This window comes from Apium graveolens, chromosome 7 (genome assembly GCF_009905375.1).
Source record: "Apium graveolens cultivar Ventura chromosome 7, ASM990537v1, whole genome shotgun sequence".
Taxonomy (NCBI): domain Eukaryota; kingdom Viridiplantae; phylum Streptophyta; class Magnoliopsida; order Apiales; family Apiaceae; genus Apium; species Apium graveolens.
In genome coordinates, this window is record NC_133653.1 from 205,868,899 (window position 1) to 205,887,166 (window position 18,268).

Below are 18,268 nucleotides of genomic sequence, written 5' to 3' on the forward strand. Positions count from 1 at the left end.
CAAATTAATTTTATGTCACCTGAATTTTTATTAAAAAATAAAGAGTACCAACTTACATTCGGTGTCGTTCGCTTCCCAGTTCAATCTGAAACCAGCTTTAAGAACATCCTTCAGGTCATCTTGTGTTGCTGTAGCAGGAGTTAACAACTGAGCGGAAGTTTGATACAACAAATGCACCTATAAAGCATTATATTTCTATACAACGATTAATATACTTTGACAACATCAAAAGTTTCATTTGACTGGATAATGATAAAAGTGGATTTCGGGTATATTAGGAATCGTGTGAGAAATATGAATGATCTAGAAAGGATATAACCCTCCTAATTTTGGAGAGATATTATTGGCATCTTGTGTGAGCTAGACTATGAAATGTGTGGCGCCGCGCTCAAATGTTGATTTAAAATGATAGTCTACTCATTGATCAAGAAAACTTGGATTAAACCATGAAGAGGATGACACATAACATGCCTCGAGTTTAATCTATAATATTTGGTTAAAGAGATTATATTACATTGTGCATTATTCACGAAATGTTTAATCAATTACCGATTTAATTATTATTACTTTGGTAGCAATGATGTATTACTAGATGTCGCTCATTGTTTATAATTTAAATATGATATATTTAAATTATTTCCAATGTAATAATAACCTATAGGGTTGCATTGTTGTGCAAGACATGCCTGTATTATAACAAGACTAAGTCAAATTGACAACTCTAAGTAAGTTGTATTGTAATCTTAGTTTGCATTTTGTATAATAACATTTAAAGTCTGTAAAAATGTCAAATAGTAGACTGGAGTCTTTCTCTGTAAACAGTGTCAAGCCTAAGAATTCTATTTGGAAGAAGATCAAGAAGATCATGCCTCAGAAGAATTATGAAGAAGCTTGGAGTTAAATAAATATGTTTTGAGAAAAATGTACTAAGTCAAGAACTATAAAAGTCACAGATTAAGTGTTATAGAGAAGTCATTCGAGAACTCCAGAATGACTTATAGAGAAGTCAGTAGGGTTACTATAGAACTCAGAGATATCGACAAACCAAACTGAAGACATGAAGATTGGAGATATCGACAAGTCATTTCTTCACTAGAGAACTCTAGAGATATCGATAAGTCGAAATATCACTAGAGATCTCTGAGATATCGACAAGTCAAAATATCACTAGAGATCTCTAAGATATCGATAAGTCTATTTGCCACTAGAGAACTCTGAGATATCGATAAGCCAAAGTGAAGGCATGAAGATAAGAGATCTCGACAAGCTAAATTCTCTTATAGAGAACTCAAAGACCTCTACAAATCAAAAACACTATAAAGAAATGAGAGATCTCGATAAGCCAATATACTTATCGAAATGTCAAGTTCTCTATATACCAAACTGGAGATCTCGAGGTAAAAATCAAAGTACAAAGTGCAGACCAGTTCAATATCCAAGATTAACAATCAACAAACAATCCAATCAGTTGGATTGACAAGTCTACAAAAAGCAGCTTGAAGAAGATCAAAGACCAAGATTAACTGACAGAGTAAAGTAACGTGCATGCAAGATTAGGAAAGATACACTAATCCAGAAATATAAAGATTTGTAAGAAGTAAACATTGGATGCTTTGTAAGAAGTAACAATTTAGATAAGAAAAATCGTGTATTCTCTCAAGGAGGAAGCTAAGCTCTTTATCAACAAAGAGACTAGAATTTTTTTAGCAAAACATTCTTAATTTTAATATAAAATTAAGTGAGTTTTGAAAGATCTGTGTTCTTTACTGTTACTTATTTAATTTCAGTTTTAACACATTTCACTACAAGGTTTAATTTACTTTGTTCACCACCATAAACAAATCAAGAAAAGCAGAAAAACACTGAAACACATTCACCCCCCTTTGTGTGTTATTCATTACCTAACAAGTGGTATCATAGCAAAATCTGAAAGTAAACAGATTCAAGATCTTGGAAGAATGAATACACAGAAAATCAGTAGAATAAAATTCCTACTTTCGATAAAACTAACTACACTCTATGGAAGAAGAAAATGTTGCTGTTTATCAGGATGGCCAATCCATTATATATTCAGATTCTCAAAAATGGGCCTTTCACTCCTATGGTTAGAGTTAAGGAATCTACAGATGGAGACATGGTCATCCCAGCTCATTATGCTCCTAAAGATCCTTCAGAGTACACTGAGCCTGAGAAATAAAAAGTCTCCCTGGACAGTGGCTTCCAGTTGATCCTAATAGAGTCACTTGACAATGTAATATACAATTACATTGTCAACTGTGACACTGCTAAGCAGATCTGGGAAAAGATTGAAATACTCTGTTAAGGAACTGAGGAAGTTAGATCTAATCAGAGAAGGATACTGATTTCATAGTATGAGGGTTTCATGGGTAAGCCAAAAGAAAGTATCACTGATGTGTTTGAAAGGTTTAACAAGCTGATAAATGACTTGCAGCTGCATGACAAATACTATGAAGCTGAAGAAGTGAACTTGAAGTTTTTGCTTACACTCCCTGATCATTTGGAACAGAAAATTTCAGCAATCAGAGAAGGGGGACACTTGAGCAGAATAACTCTGGAAGTTCTATATGGAATCTTAAAAATATATGAATTAGAGATGATTCAAAGGAAATCATTAAGAGCTGGTCAAGGGCATGTTGTAGATGGTTCAAGTGCTCTAATTGTCAATGAAATCCAGACCTCTAATGATGATCCAAGATCTCAGACTTCAGTTGCCTCAGCAAGTGAGCAAAGAAATAATGATTCACAGGAACAAGTCATAATGGAATTGAAAGAAGATGAGTTCTACACCCTGGATGAACTTGGTGAGCTTGATCAGTCAATGATCTATCTAGAAAGAAAGTTCTCTAATATTAGAGTAAAGAAGCCAAGATTCTTCAAGGGTAAAGGACAATCATTCAACAAAGACAGCAGCTGGAAAGGAAAAGGGAAGTACACATCTGATAGCAAAAATGATTACAAAACTGGATCAGTTGACAGATCAAAGATAAGGTACTATAACTGTGATTAGCTAGGCCATTTTGCTACAGAATGCAGAAAACCCAAGAAAGCAAAGAAAGACAAAGCTTATCTTGAACTGGAAGTAAAGTATGAAGCTCTTCTGAAGAAACAGCAAAACAAAGCCTATATTGCAGAGGGAAAGAGTTGGGATGATTCTAATAATGATGAAGATGAGGTAGTTGGAAATTATGCATTAATGGCCTTGGAGCAAGGAGAGTCATCCTCATCAAAATAACATGTACAACTCTTACCACCATTGATTTAAATGTGAGTCAATATAAGGAAACTGTAGAAAAGATGAGCACAGAAATGTTTCACATTCATACAAGTAAGGTTGCTGCTAATGAAGAAGTTAGCAAACTCACAAAGATAAATGAGAAACAAGAAATTGAGTTGTTGCTGGTAGAGCTTGAAGCTGTGAAACAAGAAAATGCATATATGAAGAACAAGCTCAAGTGTGCAAGTAAAATTGAAGCAGTGCTAAGGGAGAAGCTGGAAAAGAATGAAGTCAAGTTAAAATCTTTCAGGAATGCATCTGTGTTGGTTGGACAATACCATGAGAAGAACAAGTCATGTGCTAATATTGATATTGATCTTGACTATGATGCCTTGAACAACAAGAAAAAAGTTGTAGGTGAAAAAGGAAAAGCTAATGAAAATGATGATGTTCCAGTTATTCTGAAAAAGGTTGGTTCACCTATGTTCAAAGCATATGAAGTAAACTTCAGTGAAGAAGAGTTGATTATAAAGCAAGAGATTGCTGATGAAGACAATAAGAATAAAAATGCAGAAACAACTCAATCTTCTAAAGCTGAAGAGAAGCTCATGGATAACCAAGATTCCAAGACACATGTCAAGGAAACAAAAACTGAAGATGCAAGAAAGAAGAAGAAAAATAGAAATGGGAAGATTGGAATAAACAAAAGTAACAATTTTTCTTATGTTGCAGATGCTCCAAGAAAGAAATATGAGATATGTGGCTCTGTGAATCACCTAACTCACCTTTGTAAAAAGGTTGTTAGCAAGCCAGTTGAAGGAGCCTGCAAATACAATGAAGCAGATGCAAATGATCCCTACTCATTCTGTGATAAGTTTGATTGCATCCCTTATAACTTGAAAGTAATGAAAAGTTGCCACAAGCTGAGAGTAGACCTCGAAGAAACAAAAATTGGGTCTACAACAGACAGGGAAAATGCACAAAGGTCAATGAATTCTATTTTATCTGAAATAACTTATTCTACTTCTGCTAAATCAGTTAACAATAAGAAAGTGCCCAACACTGCTTGGGTTGCTAAACATACTTAAAACTCATTGTGTGCAGGGAAAAATAAAGAAGGTCATATGGATCATAGACAGTGGATGTTCCAGACATATGACAGGTGATAAGGCCCTGCTATCACAATTTGAGGAGAAGGTTGGCCCTTTGGTGACCTTTGGAGACAACAACAAAGGATTCACAATGGGATATGGCAAGATTAATTCTGGAAATATTATCATTGATGATGTCGCATTGGTAGCTGGTCTTGAAGTAAATCTTCTCAGTGTTAGCCAGTTTGCAGACAAAGGTTTTAAAGTTTTATTTGACAAAGAAGAATGTATTTTCATCATCAAGAAAACCAATGAAGTTGCTCTAAAAGGAGTAAGGAAAGGAAACTTGTTTGTTGCAGACTTGGACTCAACAAATGAGGATGGTATTTGTTACTTCTACACCAAGGAATCTATAGAGCAAAGCAACTTATGGCATAAGAAACTCTTACATCTGAACATCAAGACAATCAACACCTTGTCAAGAAAGAGTTAGTAAGAGACGTGCCAAAGTTAGAGTTTGCTCAAATTGAAGTTTTTGAAGCTTGTCAGAAAGGAAAAATGAAAAGATCAAGTAACAAGCCAAAAACTGTGAATTCCATAAGTGCACCATTGCAACTTATTCACATGGACTTGTTTGGGTCAGTAAATGTCTTATCAATTTCAAGAAACAAATATGCACTTATGAAGGTGGATGATTTCTCAAGATACAGTTGGGTAGAATTTATGCACTCTAAAGATGAAACTCCACACATCATAATTGAGCACATCAAGAAGATAGAAAAATAGGCTGAAGATCATAATTGTATAAATAGATTGAGAAGTGATAATGAAACAAAATTCAGGAATGCAATAATGAGTAAATTCTGTAAAAACATAGGCATTGTTCAAGAATTCTCAGCTTCTAGAACACCTCAACAAAATGGGGTAGTTGAAAGAAAGAATAAAACATTAGTAGAAGCTGCTAGGACAATGTTGCAAGATGCCAAGCTGTCAACAAGTTTTTGGGAAGAAGCTGTTAACACTGCATGCTATACTCAAAACAGATATCTCATTAACAAGGTACATGGAAAATCACCTTACTTAATCATGTCTAAGAGAAAGCCTACTGTAAAGCATCTTCATGTGTTTGGAAGCAAGTGTTACATTTTGAAAGATAACTCTGAATATGTCTAGTAAATTTGACTCAAAGGTTTTTGAAGCAATTTTTCTGGGATATTCATTGGAAAGAACTACCTACAAGGTCTATGTAATTGATCAAAAGAAGATCACGGAAAGCACAGGTGTGACTTTTGATGATGAAAAGTGTCCAGGCTTGGAATGCCTTGATGATAATGAAGCTGAAGCCCTTGCATTTGAAAACCTCAACATTAAAAGTGATTCTGATGAAGAAGATGAAGTCAATGCACAACAGATGATGAATGAAGAGATTACTGAACAAGAAAATCATGGAAATGGAAGCTCATCTCAAACACCTGAATTTGATAACACAAACTCAGGGGGAGAAAGAGAAGAAGGATCTACTAGTCATACCAATAATGAAAAAAATGATGAAGGCACGAGTCAACAAACTCACACAAGGAAGTGGGATAGAAGCCACACTAGATAATCAATTATTGGTGATCCAATTGCTGGTGTGAGAACTAGAAGTGTAACTGCTAATGAGTGCCTACGTGCATGCTTTCTGTCTCAAGTAGAGCCTAAGAAAACTGAAGAGGCTCTAATGAATCCTGATTGGATATCTGCCATGCAGGAAGAACTGAATCAGTTTGAAAGAAATAAAGTTTAGGAGTTAGTTCCTGCACCAAAGAACAGAAGTGTAATTGGAACAAAATGGGTGTTCAGGATCAAGATGGATGAAAATGGTATAGTTACCAGAAACAAGGCAAGGTTGGTTGCAAAAGGCTACTCACAGAAAGAAGTATTAGTCCCTAACAATGCAACAAGAATTACAGAAGGGGGGTTGAATGGAATTCTTGAAACTTTTTCTGAATTATAAAATGTTCAACCTTAAGATATATATATGATAGTGTTTTGATTTGCAAAGTGCGGAATAACAAGTCAAATATGAATCAAAACACAAAGTAATAAAAACACAAGTCTTTAAAACTTTCTGGTGGATTAGAATGTATCCACCAGATATATATATATATATCAAGAGAACTCTGTGAAGCTTGAATAGTTCACAGCTGCTTACAAATAAGAACAACTAAACTTACAGAGAAATGCTAAGGATACAGCTTACAAATGTTTCTCTGAGAAAGTTACTTGCTTAGTCTTCTTGTTGTTCTATTTGCTACTCTTGGTTTATATATCACCAAGATTACACAGTAATAAGACAAGATAATATAACAAAACCTATCAAGTCTAATACTATGCTGCTCCATTACTCTATTCCAGCATCTTTCAATATCTTCAAAATAGCATGGAAATGACAATGCTTCTTTGTTCTCAAAAACCCAGTTGAATAGGCTTCCACATTCCTTTTGCATACACTCGACGCATGTGACTGTGTTGTCACTGTCAACAGATGTTTGAATTGATTATCCGTCGGGTACATGATCATCCGTCGGGTTGCCTTGTTGATCATCCGTCGAGTAGCTTTGTTGATCATCCGTCGGGTAGCTATTTGGCACTAGACTTCATTTCATTTATGCAGAATTATAAGACATCATCTATGTACAATTAATCAACCTATTCTGCATATCTAATTAAAGTCAACATGACCTATATGCTACTTACAAAATCTAAACAAAGGTATTTACAGAGATGTGCTACATGACTTATTGTTACATAAGCTACTCACTCGATGGATGTCAAATCATCATCCATCAGGACTATATTGAGTCATCCGTCGGGACTATATTTGCTTATCCGTCGAGTGCTACATTTTTCACTAAGTTAAATCTACTAAGGTGTTTTGTTAATGAAATCATCAAGTTCACAACATATTCACAACAAGAAGGAATTGATTATGATGAAACTTTTGATCCAGTTGCAAGACTTGAAGCAATAAGGATTTTTCTAGCATTTGCTGCACATTCAAATTTCAAAGTGTATCAAATGGATATCAAGAGTGTCTTCCTAAATGGTGAGCTAGAGGAAGAAGTTTATGTGTAACAACCACCTAGCTTTGAAGATCCAGAATTTCCAGATTTTGTGTACAAGATACTCAGGGCTCTATATGGACTAAGGAAGGCACCTAGAGCTTGGTATGATATATTGTCATAATTCTTACTTAAATGTGGTTTTACTAGAGGTACTATAGATAAGACTATCTTCTACAAGAAGCATGGTGATGATATGATCCTAGTTCAGATTTATGTGGATGATATCATCTTTGGTTCTACAAATGAAAAGCTTTGCAAAAGGTCCTCCAGCCTTATGCAGAGTGAATATGAAATGAGTATGATGGGGGAATTAAGTTACTTTCTTGGACTTCAAGTCAGTCAAAGAAGTGATGGAATCTTCATTAGCCAAACTAAGTATGTCAAATACTTATTGTAAAAGTTTAGTATGGTTGATTGTTCACCTGCATCTACACATATGTCTACTGAAACAAAGTTGGATGAAGATAAAAAAGGCAAAAGTGTAGATATTTCAAGCTATAGAGGGATGATTGGATCATTGATTTACTTAACTGCAAGTAGACCAGACATCATGTTTGCTACATGTCTGTGTGCAAGATTTCAAGCCAATCCAAAAGAATCACATTTGATGGTTGTAAAGAGGGTTTGCAGATACTTGAAGGGGACTCCAAACTTGGGATTATGGTATCCTGAGGGAACTGGTTTTGAAGTTGTTGTCTACACAGATGCAGATTTTGCTAGATGCAGGGTTGATAGAAAGATCACTAGTGGAAGCTGTCAATTTCTTGGACATAGACTTGTATCCTGGTATAGAAAGAAATAACAATCTGTGTCAACTTCTACAACAGAGGCTGAATACATAGCTACAGGAAGTTGTTGTGCTCAAGTGCTTTGGATTAGAAATTAGCTAATGGACTATGGCCTAGTGTTACACAAAATTCCAATTATGTGTGACAATACTAGTGCTATATATGTAGTAGCTAATCCAGTTAATCATTCTAGAACAAAGCACATTGATGTAAGGTACCATTTTATTAGAGACTATGTTATAAATGGTACCATTGAGCTCATTTTTGTTCCAACAGAAAAACAATTAGCTGATATTTTTACTAAAACTTTGGATGAAGCAACTTTCACTAAACTTGTAGGTGAAATTGGAATGCTTAATATTTCATCCTAAGGCAAGAACTCAGCTAATGTTTTGCAACAGATTAATTTCTAATAAATCAAAATTAATTTGATTTAATTGGAAATTAACTAAAATATGAATTATAAATATTTCATAAATCTCTGCATATTTATTTTTTCAAAAATAAAAATTCAGCTTAGAATTTTTCAATATCTAAGAAAACTGTCTGGCTGTTAATTTACATTCTTAATATGTAAAATTAACACAAGACATAATCAAAGTGATCAAAAGTATATAGAGAACTAAGTTCTCGATAAGTCTAACTGACTTATCGACAAGTCATTTTAAGACTTCTCAAATGAGTTCTCGATAAGTCAATTTACTGACTTCTCGAGTGACTTCTCGATAAGCTTTATTATGACTTATCGATAAGTCATTATATAGTTCTCTTTCTCTAGTAGTGTTAACTCACAAAGTTCTCTACAAGTATAACTTTTAGACTAACCAATAACTCGGAACTAAAATAATTTAATTTAATAAATTGTTTTGGTAAAATACTTTTGGCAAATTTATTCTGATTTATTTTGAATTTATTCAAATAAAAAATTGGAAACAATTCAGTCCATTTTGAACAAACTGGGTATTTATTTGACATATCGATAAGTTAATTTTTAGTTCTCTACAAGAATAAATAAATGACTTATCGATATATTTTTCACATCTTAAAATGACTTCTCGATAAGTATACTCTAAACGTCTATTTTTGACTTCTCGACAAGTCATTTGCTTTTACTATAAATACCCAGACATCTCGATACATATACATACTTACACCTTCGAGAACTCTAAGTGACCTAGCTTTCTCAATCCAAAACCGATTTCTCTCTCATTTCAACTCCTTTCTCACTAATTTTTCTTACCCACTAAACTTCATACTCATAACAATGGCAGCAAACAATATTGTACCTTTCATCCCAAAGGAGACTAACTTCCTTGCATTCTTAGATGCAAACCAAGCACCTGAAACTTTCAAATGTTTCGTTAAGTTCTTGTATGAGACCTACTTTGTAGGGGCTCTTACTACTAATCATTTGCTTTACTTGGATGTGTTAGGGGATTTTTGGAAACAACAGTGACAAGGACAATTGTGCATGAGAACCAGGCTGTATCAATTGTAATAAACTACAAAATTAAGGGCCAATAGGTGGAGATCTTTGAGGATGATGTCAATATGGAATTAGGAATACCTACTGACAAACTGGTGGAGGCTCCCACTCAGGATGAACTCTATGAATTCATGGACTTCATTAACTATTCTGAGAAGATCAATCTGTCAAGCATGAACAAGAAGCACCTGAGGAGAGAATGGTCCTTCCTGTTTGATTCAGTGATAAGGGCTTTCACTTGCAAGAAGTCAGGATTTGACAATATATCTAGTGTTGTCCAGAAGCTGATCTACTCAATGACCCACAACAAACAGCTCAATATAGGACACTACATAGTGGAGGAATTGAGCATCAGGCTAACCATGCCATTGGAGTCAAGAGGTAAGGAAATATTTCTTCCTAGTCTGCTTTTAACCATAAAGTCAATGAAATACATATGCTTGAAGGAGTAAATAGGTCATTAATTGGCAACTGTAAGCAAGTGTCCAAAATTCTATTTGGATCACTTTTTACTAAGAATAAGGTTCTAGTGGGTCTTAATTTAACACCTTTCATGATTAAAAGATTTAAGACCTACCCTTATTCTATGCCAGACATGAGAACCAGTGCAAGCCAACCTAGTGCAACAATGGTTCCTGAGCCTGTGGAAGCACAAACACATGTACACCCACAGGAACCTACCCATGTTGAGCCTATTTCTTCACAACCATTAGCAACTAGAAAACTAACCACTCCATCCTCTCAAAAGGATGAAGTGAGTAAAAAGAAAAGAAATGAGATAACCTTAACTGTTATGAATGAGAGTGGTGAGGAACATACAGAACCTGAATCACCATTGGTCAAAAGGACAAAGAAGGCTAAGAAATCTGAGCTGACCACTCAAACCACCTCTGTATCCTCCTAAAAGGATGCAGTTGTACAAATGGGGACTAAACAGACTCTAGAGACATCTTCTCAACAGGGTGTTTCTATTGAAAAGAGCATTCTCCTCAATGCATCTTGTAAAGAGTCTACACAACCAACACTTGATCAAATTCAAGTTTATGGTAGAAGAAATAAGGATGGCATACGTAGTGAGAGACATCTATTAAAGCTCCCTCATCCATTCAGGGGAGCTGCCAACACTCACTACTTAACAACAACTTTTAATCTCACAAATTTCTTCTTCACATACAACACTTGAATCCATTCCTCAAGTGCAAGCTCATTCAAGTGACTTGGTTCAAGAAACCTTGCTCACCACCCAGACACTACAATCAGATGGTGAGAGGCTACTAGCTAGAGTAGACCTTGATGACACCATCAAAACCATGGGGGATTCATCAGTTTTTACTGAAGACCCCATGGATGTTACAAATGCACCTTCATGTGCAAATCAACCTTCACAAGCTGTTAGGTTTGAGGGTAGTACTCCTGAGGGGGAGCTATCTAAATCCTCTCCAATTTAATTGGAGGTTCCTGTTCAAGGAACAACTCCCCTCAAAACCCTAGCAGAAATTGCATTAGCAGTTGATGATAAGAGTACAATTGCCAATGACCCTGCTATGGGAGAGGCAAGTTTATCACATTCATGTGACAGTATTTTGCAAGAAGCACAAGAGTTTGAGACTGGTGCACATGACAGTAACCCAGTTAAATCCCCTCCAATTCAATTGAAGGTTCCCACAATTAGCGTGGAACAACAACTTGTCATAACCACAGAACAATCTGTGAGTAAAACTGTGACTTCTGTCACAGGTGGTTCTGGTCCAACTCCACAACCCTCAACCTCACAACCTCAACAACCACATCTTCTCTCCAATTGGCTATAAGAAGCTACACATACATCTCATCTTGAAGACTTCAGGGTCGATCAGCTAGCAGGACTTGCACAAATTTCTCAACAGTTGCTGACCTCAGATATGTCTAACCAGGACTATCAAGCCATTATGCTCTCCTATCAAACAGATGTCCAAGAGTAACAAGAAAAAATTAGTAATGAAGCTCAACAGGATGGCAACTGTGATGCTTGGCTGAACAAGGACTACAATCTAGAGATGAAGGGTGTTTTAGCAAAGTTCAGGGAAAATTATCTGACAATTTTGGGCAGCAATGCTAAAGCACTGACTCCTGGTGAAGTTTATGATGCAATTAATGAAGTTTTCAAGGCTCAACTTAAAGCTTTCCATCTCTTTGGAAAATCACTAAAACTCAAACTGGTCGGTCAAGAAGACAAAATCAGGAAAATAGTGAAAGAGAAGATGGATGAGATCATACCATCACAGGACAAGATCACTTTAAAGTTCAAACATTTTGATGATCAAATGGCAAGGATGGATCTGACTTATATTGAAAAAGATGTCAAAAATCTCAGACAGTCTTTCATTGCTCTTCATGAAATGGTCCAACAACAAATCAAAAATTCAAATGATACAAAGATCAAGATGGACCAGCTTCACCAGACTAGATATGAGCCTTTTGCATTGCTTATGGATGGCATCAAACAAGCTGTGGAAGCAACTTTTGGCTCCTCAACATCTACAAGTTCTCATTAGCCTGTCTCCACATTTACCAATCTTCAAATCCAAGAACTTCAAGGTCAAGTCTCCACTCTGCAAACTTCAAATGACCAGCTCACAGCTCAAGTGCATGCTCTCACCACACTGGTGCAGAGTCAATAAGATGACATTCAATCCTTGGTGGACTCCCACAAGCACCTACAAATGCAAAACTATGTTGCTTTGGGAGCCATCATGGGCATGCTCAACATACCATTACCTGCACTTCCTGAAACTGTGAGGCCTGAAATTCCTACTCCCCTTCTCATGCCTTCCAACAAGACTAAAGGGAAGATAGAGGCCAGGCTGTTAAGATCATCTACTCAAAGTTTCGAAGCTGTTGAACAGAGTAAAACTCGGGAAGTTGACATTAAAATGGACAGGCTTATTAGAGCAGCTAAGGGACCTAGTCTAAGTAGGGAACTTGATGAATTGCTTAAGGCTCTCAGGGTTTCTCTCAATGACAATTTCTTCTTTTACAAGAAAGCTTTGGACATGACAATAAACATAATAAGGGTGATCTTTGTTACAAGGGATAATTCTCAAGAAAGAAGGATTGTGGTCAACATAAATGACTCAGGGGTAGACAGGTGTATGCATGTGTCCCTTAACTATCTTATCTCTAGAAGGGTATCTAAGTTGGACATTCTGATAAACAAAGTCCAAAGAGTGATTCATGAAGACACTCTCTTGCTAAATGAATTGAAGAATGCTCAAGTGGCTGCTTTTCTAGAAGCTCATCTACAGCCTAGCAAGGGAGTATCATACATATATGCTACCACCAAACATTGCAAACACTTCCAAATTCCTAAGTAATGTGTCATGGCCAACAAAAAGCTTATCATGATTTTGAAGACTGATCTGAAAGTAAAAAAAAATAAGATTGTTGAAGATGAAGAAATGATTAAGCTATTAGGGAGATATTTGAGAAATCCTGAAGCCAACTTGCCTAAAACTCAAATCAATAAGGATAACTTGGATGATGATGAGCAGAAGAAAGATGATCAAAAACCTTCTGGCTCAAATCCAAGTCAATCCTCAAAGGCAGATGGAAGCAAAGGACAGAATAAGGATGATGAGAAGAAGAAAGGGGATGAGAGGAGAAGGAATAAAAAGCAAGATGAGTCAGGATCACAACCACAACAAACCCTAAAAATACAAACAACTCAAGCTCAACCTTCAAAGCCAACAAACTCCAACATCAAACCATCTCAAACCTCTAAGCCTAAATTCATATACAAACAAATAGCCAACACCCTTCTAAAAGTACCAATCATCTCATGGCAAACATTTCTCAAGAAAATCTCAAACCTACCCTCTGAAAAGCCATAACTCAAAATTAACTACAAGTCTGTTGGGAGAAAACCTAAGAAAGCCAAGCCTGCTGAAAAAGTGGAAGTCACTGAAAGGGCCATCTGGAATTATTTCAAGCAAAATGATTTTCTACCTTTAAACTAGTGCATCTCAGATGAAGATTATTTTCAACAACTAGCTGAGGAAATAGTTAAAGTCTGGGTTGTATCTCCAAGGGAACTAAGAATTTATTATGAAGATGGATCCTTCACATTTCTAGGCTGTACCTTAATGGACACTCTCTCTCCCACAGAAATTAAAATAGTGATAAGCTTACTTAAGGATAAGGATACTGCTACAAGAGCATGGAGATCTGTTTTAGCTGAATGGCTGATTGAAAGGGAGGAAAGAAGAGCAAGGAATAAAGTTGAATCTGAGGAGAGGATAAGGAAATAAAATGAGGACATTGAAATGTTCATCAAAAGATCAGAAGAACTCAAGGCCAAAAGAATGAGCAGAATTTCTAAAGATGAAATTTTTTTAAACATCAAAGTTAAATTCACAAGATTTAGGATTGATTTGCTAAATGGTTATCCAAAGACAGACAGACTCAAACTTGTGGAAGATCTAAGTGAGACACCAATCATAGAAGAACTTGAAATTCTTGTTTACTTAAAGGATCTCATTAGAGAAGAAACAGATGCAAAAACTGTCTTTACCTAAATGTTATAACTATTTAAACTCAATAAATTTCCTAATATATAAATGTTGTAATTGTGTCAATTTTTATGTATTAATCTTATTTTCCATTGAAGCTTGGGGTTAGTCTTGTTAACAGGCACAAATTTGTGATTAGCAATCTTCTCAAAAATCGGGGGAGATTGTTGTGCAAGACATGCCTGTACTATAAAAAGACTAAGTCAAATTGACAACTCTAAGTAAGTTGTATTGTAATCTTAGTTTGCATTTTGTATTGTAATATTTAAAGTCTGTAAAAATGTCAAAGAGTAGACTGGAGTCTTTTTCTATAAATAATGTGAAGCCTAAGAATTCTATCTAGAAGAAGATCAAGAAGATCATGCCTCAGAAGAATTATGAAGAAGCTTGGAGTTGAATAAATCTCTTTTGAGAAAAATGTTCTACGTCAAGAACTCTACAAGTCACAATTTAAGTGTTATGGAGAAGTCATTCGAGAACTCCATAATGACTTATAGAGAAGTCAATCAGCAAAGCTACTAGAGAACTCAGAGATATCGACAAGCCAAACTGAAGACATAAAGATTGGAGATATCGACAAGTCATTTCTTCACTAGAGAACTCTAGAGATATCGATAAGTCAAAATATCACTAGAGATCTCTGAGATATCGAGAAGTCAAAATATCACTAAAGATCTCTGAGATATCGATAAGTCTATTTGCCACTAGAGAACTCTGAGATATCGATAAGCCAAAGTGAAGACACGAAGATAAGAGATCTTGACAAGCTAAATTCTCTTATAGAGAACTCAGAGACCTCTACCAGTCAAAACAACTATAGAGAAATGAGAGATCTTGAGAAGCCAATATACTTATCGAGATGTCAAGTTCTCTATATACCAAACTGGAGATCTCAAGGTAAAACTCAAAGTACAAAGTGCAGACCAGTTTAATATCCAAAATTAACTCTGGAATAAACTCTGGAAGAAGATTAAGCCATGATCATGCCTCAGAGAAAAGATGTAGAAGCTTGGAGTTGAATAAAGTTGTTCTATTAAAAATGTTCGAAGTACAGATATCGACAAGTCACAAATCAAGTTATATCGAGAAGTCCAAATTGACTTGTATAGAAGTCCAAAATGGCTTATAAAGAAGTCTCAGAGATATCGACAAGTCAAATGAAGATGCAGAGAATTGGAGATATCGACAAGTCATTTCTGCATGTAGAGATCTCAGAGATATCAACAAGTCAAATGAAGATGTAGAGAAATGGAGATATCGACAAGTCATTTCTGTATGTAGAGATCTCAGAGATATCGATAAGTAAAATGAGTATGTGAAGAATCGGATATATCGACAAGTCAATTTCTCATATAGAGATCTCAAAGATATTGATAAGTCAAATTGTGTATATAGAGATCTCAGAAATATCGACAAGTCATTTCTACATGTAGAGATCTCAGACATATTGACAATTCATTTCACATGCAAGGATCTTAGAGATCTCGACAAGTCAAGTATACTTATAGAGAACTCAGAGATCTCGATAAGTCATTATACTTATCGCGATTTCACTTCCCTATAGAACAAATTGGAGATGTTGACATACTTCTTAAATTCAGAATGCAGACAAGTTCAAGATTCAAGATTATCAGTCAACAAACAATCTATTCACTGAATTGGAAAGTCTACAAAGTAGCTTGAAGAATACAAGATCAAGGGCTAAGATTAAATGAACAAAGGATGGTCACAGACCTGCAAGATTCTACACATATTTGCTAACCATAAATGGAAATAGAAATAGGTTGCTTTAGAAAATGGTTTAGTATATTTTAGTGCAAGTTTTGAAAACCCGTGTTGATAGTCTATAAAGCATGCAGGGGTCCTTAGTTCACAAGTTAAAAACAGATCTAGTTTTCTTGTATTCTCTGAAGATAGAAGCTGAGTTATTAATTTAAAAGAACCCAGAATTTGTAGCTAGACAAACTTAATTAATACAATTAAGTGAGTTTTTGATATTGCGTGTTTGTGTTGTTTATGCTTACTTCAATATCTCTGTAAAAATTTAACTGCTTTGTTCACCAAAATCCAAATAAGTTTTAAAAGACAAAATTATTCAAGAAACACATTCACCCCCGCCCATCTGTGTTATATTCTTAACATTCAATATCTAGCAAGTGGTATCATAGCAAAATCTAAAAGTAAACAGATAAAGATCTTGGAAGAATGAGTGCTCAGAATTTAACAAGCATCAAGATAACAACCTTTGACAAGGTCAACTACACACTGTGAAAAAAGAAAATGATGTTGTTCATGAGGATGGCCAATCCCATGTATATTTAGATACTGAAGAATAGACCTTTCATTCCTATGCCCAGAGTTTCTGAAGCTACAGAAGAAGATATGGTCATACCAGCACATTATACACCTAAAGACCCTTCAACCTACACAGAGTCTGAAAAGGAAAAGGTTGCATTGGATAGCAGTCTACAACTAATCTTAATTGAGTCTCTTGACAATGTGATGTACAACAATATTGTCAACTATGATTCTTCTAAACAGATCTGGGAAAAGATTGAAATATTGTATGAGGGGACAGAGGAAATGAGATCCAATCAAAGGAGAATCTTGGTGTCACAATATGAGGGTTCCATGGCCAAGCCTAAAGAAGGAATTGCTAAAGTTTTTGAAAGATTCAACAGATTGATATAAGACTTGCAATTTCATGATAAATATTATGAAGTTGAGGAGGTTAACCTAAAGTTTTTGCTAGCCTTTCCTGACCATCTTGAACAGAAGATATCTGCTATTAGAGAATGAAGAGACTTGAGCAGGATGACACTGGAGGTTTTATATGGGATTCTCAAAACATACGAGCTTGAAATATTGCATAGAAAGTCATTGAAAGCAAACCAAGGACATGTAGTAGATGGATCTAGTGCCTTGATGGTCAATGACAGTACAATACTTGAAGATGAACAAGAAGCTCAAACTCCAGTCACTCATGTTGTTGAGCAAAAGAATAAGGAGCCCCAGAAACAAGTCATATTGGAGCTAGAGGAGGATGAGTATTATACCCTTGATGAGCTAGATGAGATGAATCAATCTATGGCTCACCTTGCTAGAAACTTTTCTAACATTAGGGTAAAAAAGCCAAAGTACTTCAAGAGTAAGGGACAAATCTCAAATAGCAATAATTGGAAAGGAAACACTCAGTACAACGCAGGTGGCAAAGGTGGCTACAAAACTGGATCTGTTGACAGATCAAAAAAAGGTGCTTTAACTGTGATGAGTTGGGCCACTTTACAACTGAGTATAGGAAGCCAAAGAAAATGAAGAAGAATAAAGCTTATCTGGATTTGGAAGCAAAGTATGAAGCTCTCTTGAAGAAACAACATGGAAAGGTTTACATAGCTGAAGGCACGAGTTGGGATGACACTGATGAAGATGATGATAATGAAGAATTTGGAAATTATGCACTCATGGCTTTCGAGCAAGGATAATCATCCTCATTAAAATCAGAGGTACCAACTCTAACTACCATTGATTTAAATACAAGCCAGTATAAAGAAATTATTGAAAAGATGAGTGTAGAGATGTTTCATATCCACACAAGCATGGTGGCAGCTATTGAGGAAGTTAGTAGACTGCCAAAGATTAATGAGAAGCTAGAGATTGAAAAATAAGAATTAGAGCTGCAGCTTGTTGAGCTTGAAACATTCAAGCAAGAAAATGAATATCTGGAAAAAAAAGCTCAAGTGTGCAAGTGAAATTGAAGCAATGCTGAGGGAGAAATTGGAAAAGAATGAAGTAAAATTGAAATCTTTTAAAAATGCATCTCAATTGGTTGGACAATACTATGATAAAAATAAACCATGTGCTAATAAATCTATTGGTTTAGACTATGATGCCTTGAACAGTAACAAGAAAATGAAGGTGACAAAAGTAAGGCAATTGCAGATCAAGATATCTCAGTCATCCTGAGAAAAGTAGATGCACCTTTGTTCAAGGCATGTGAGGTTAATTTCAGTGAGG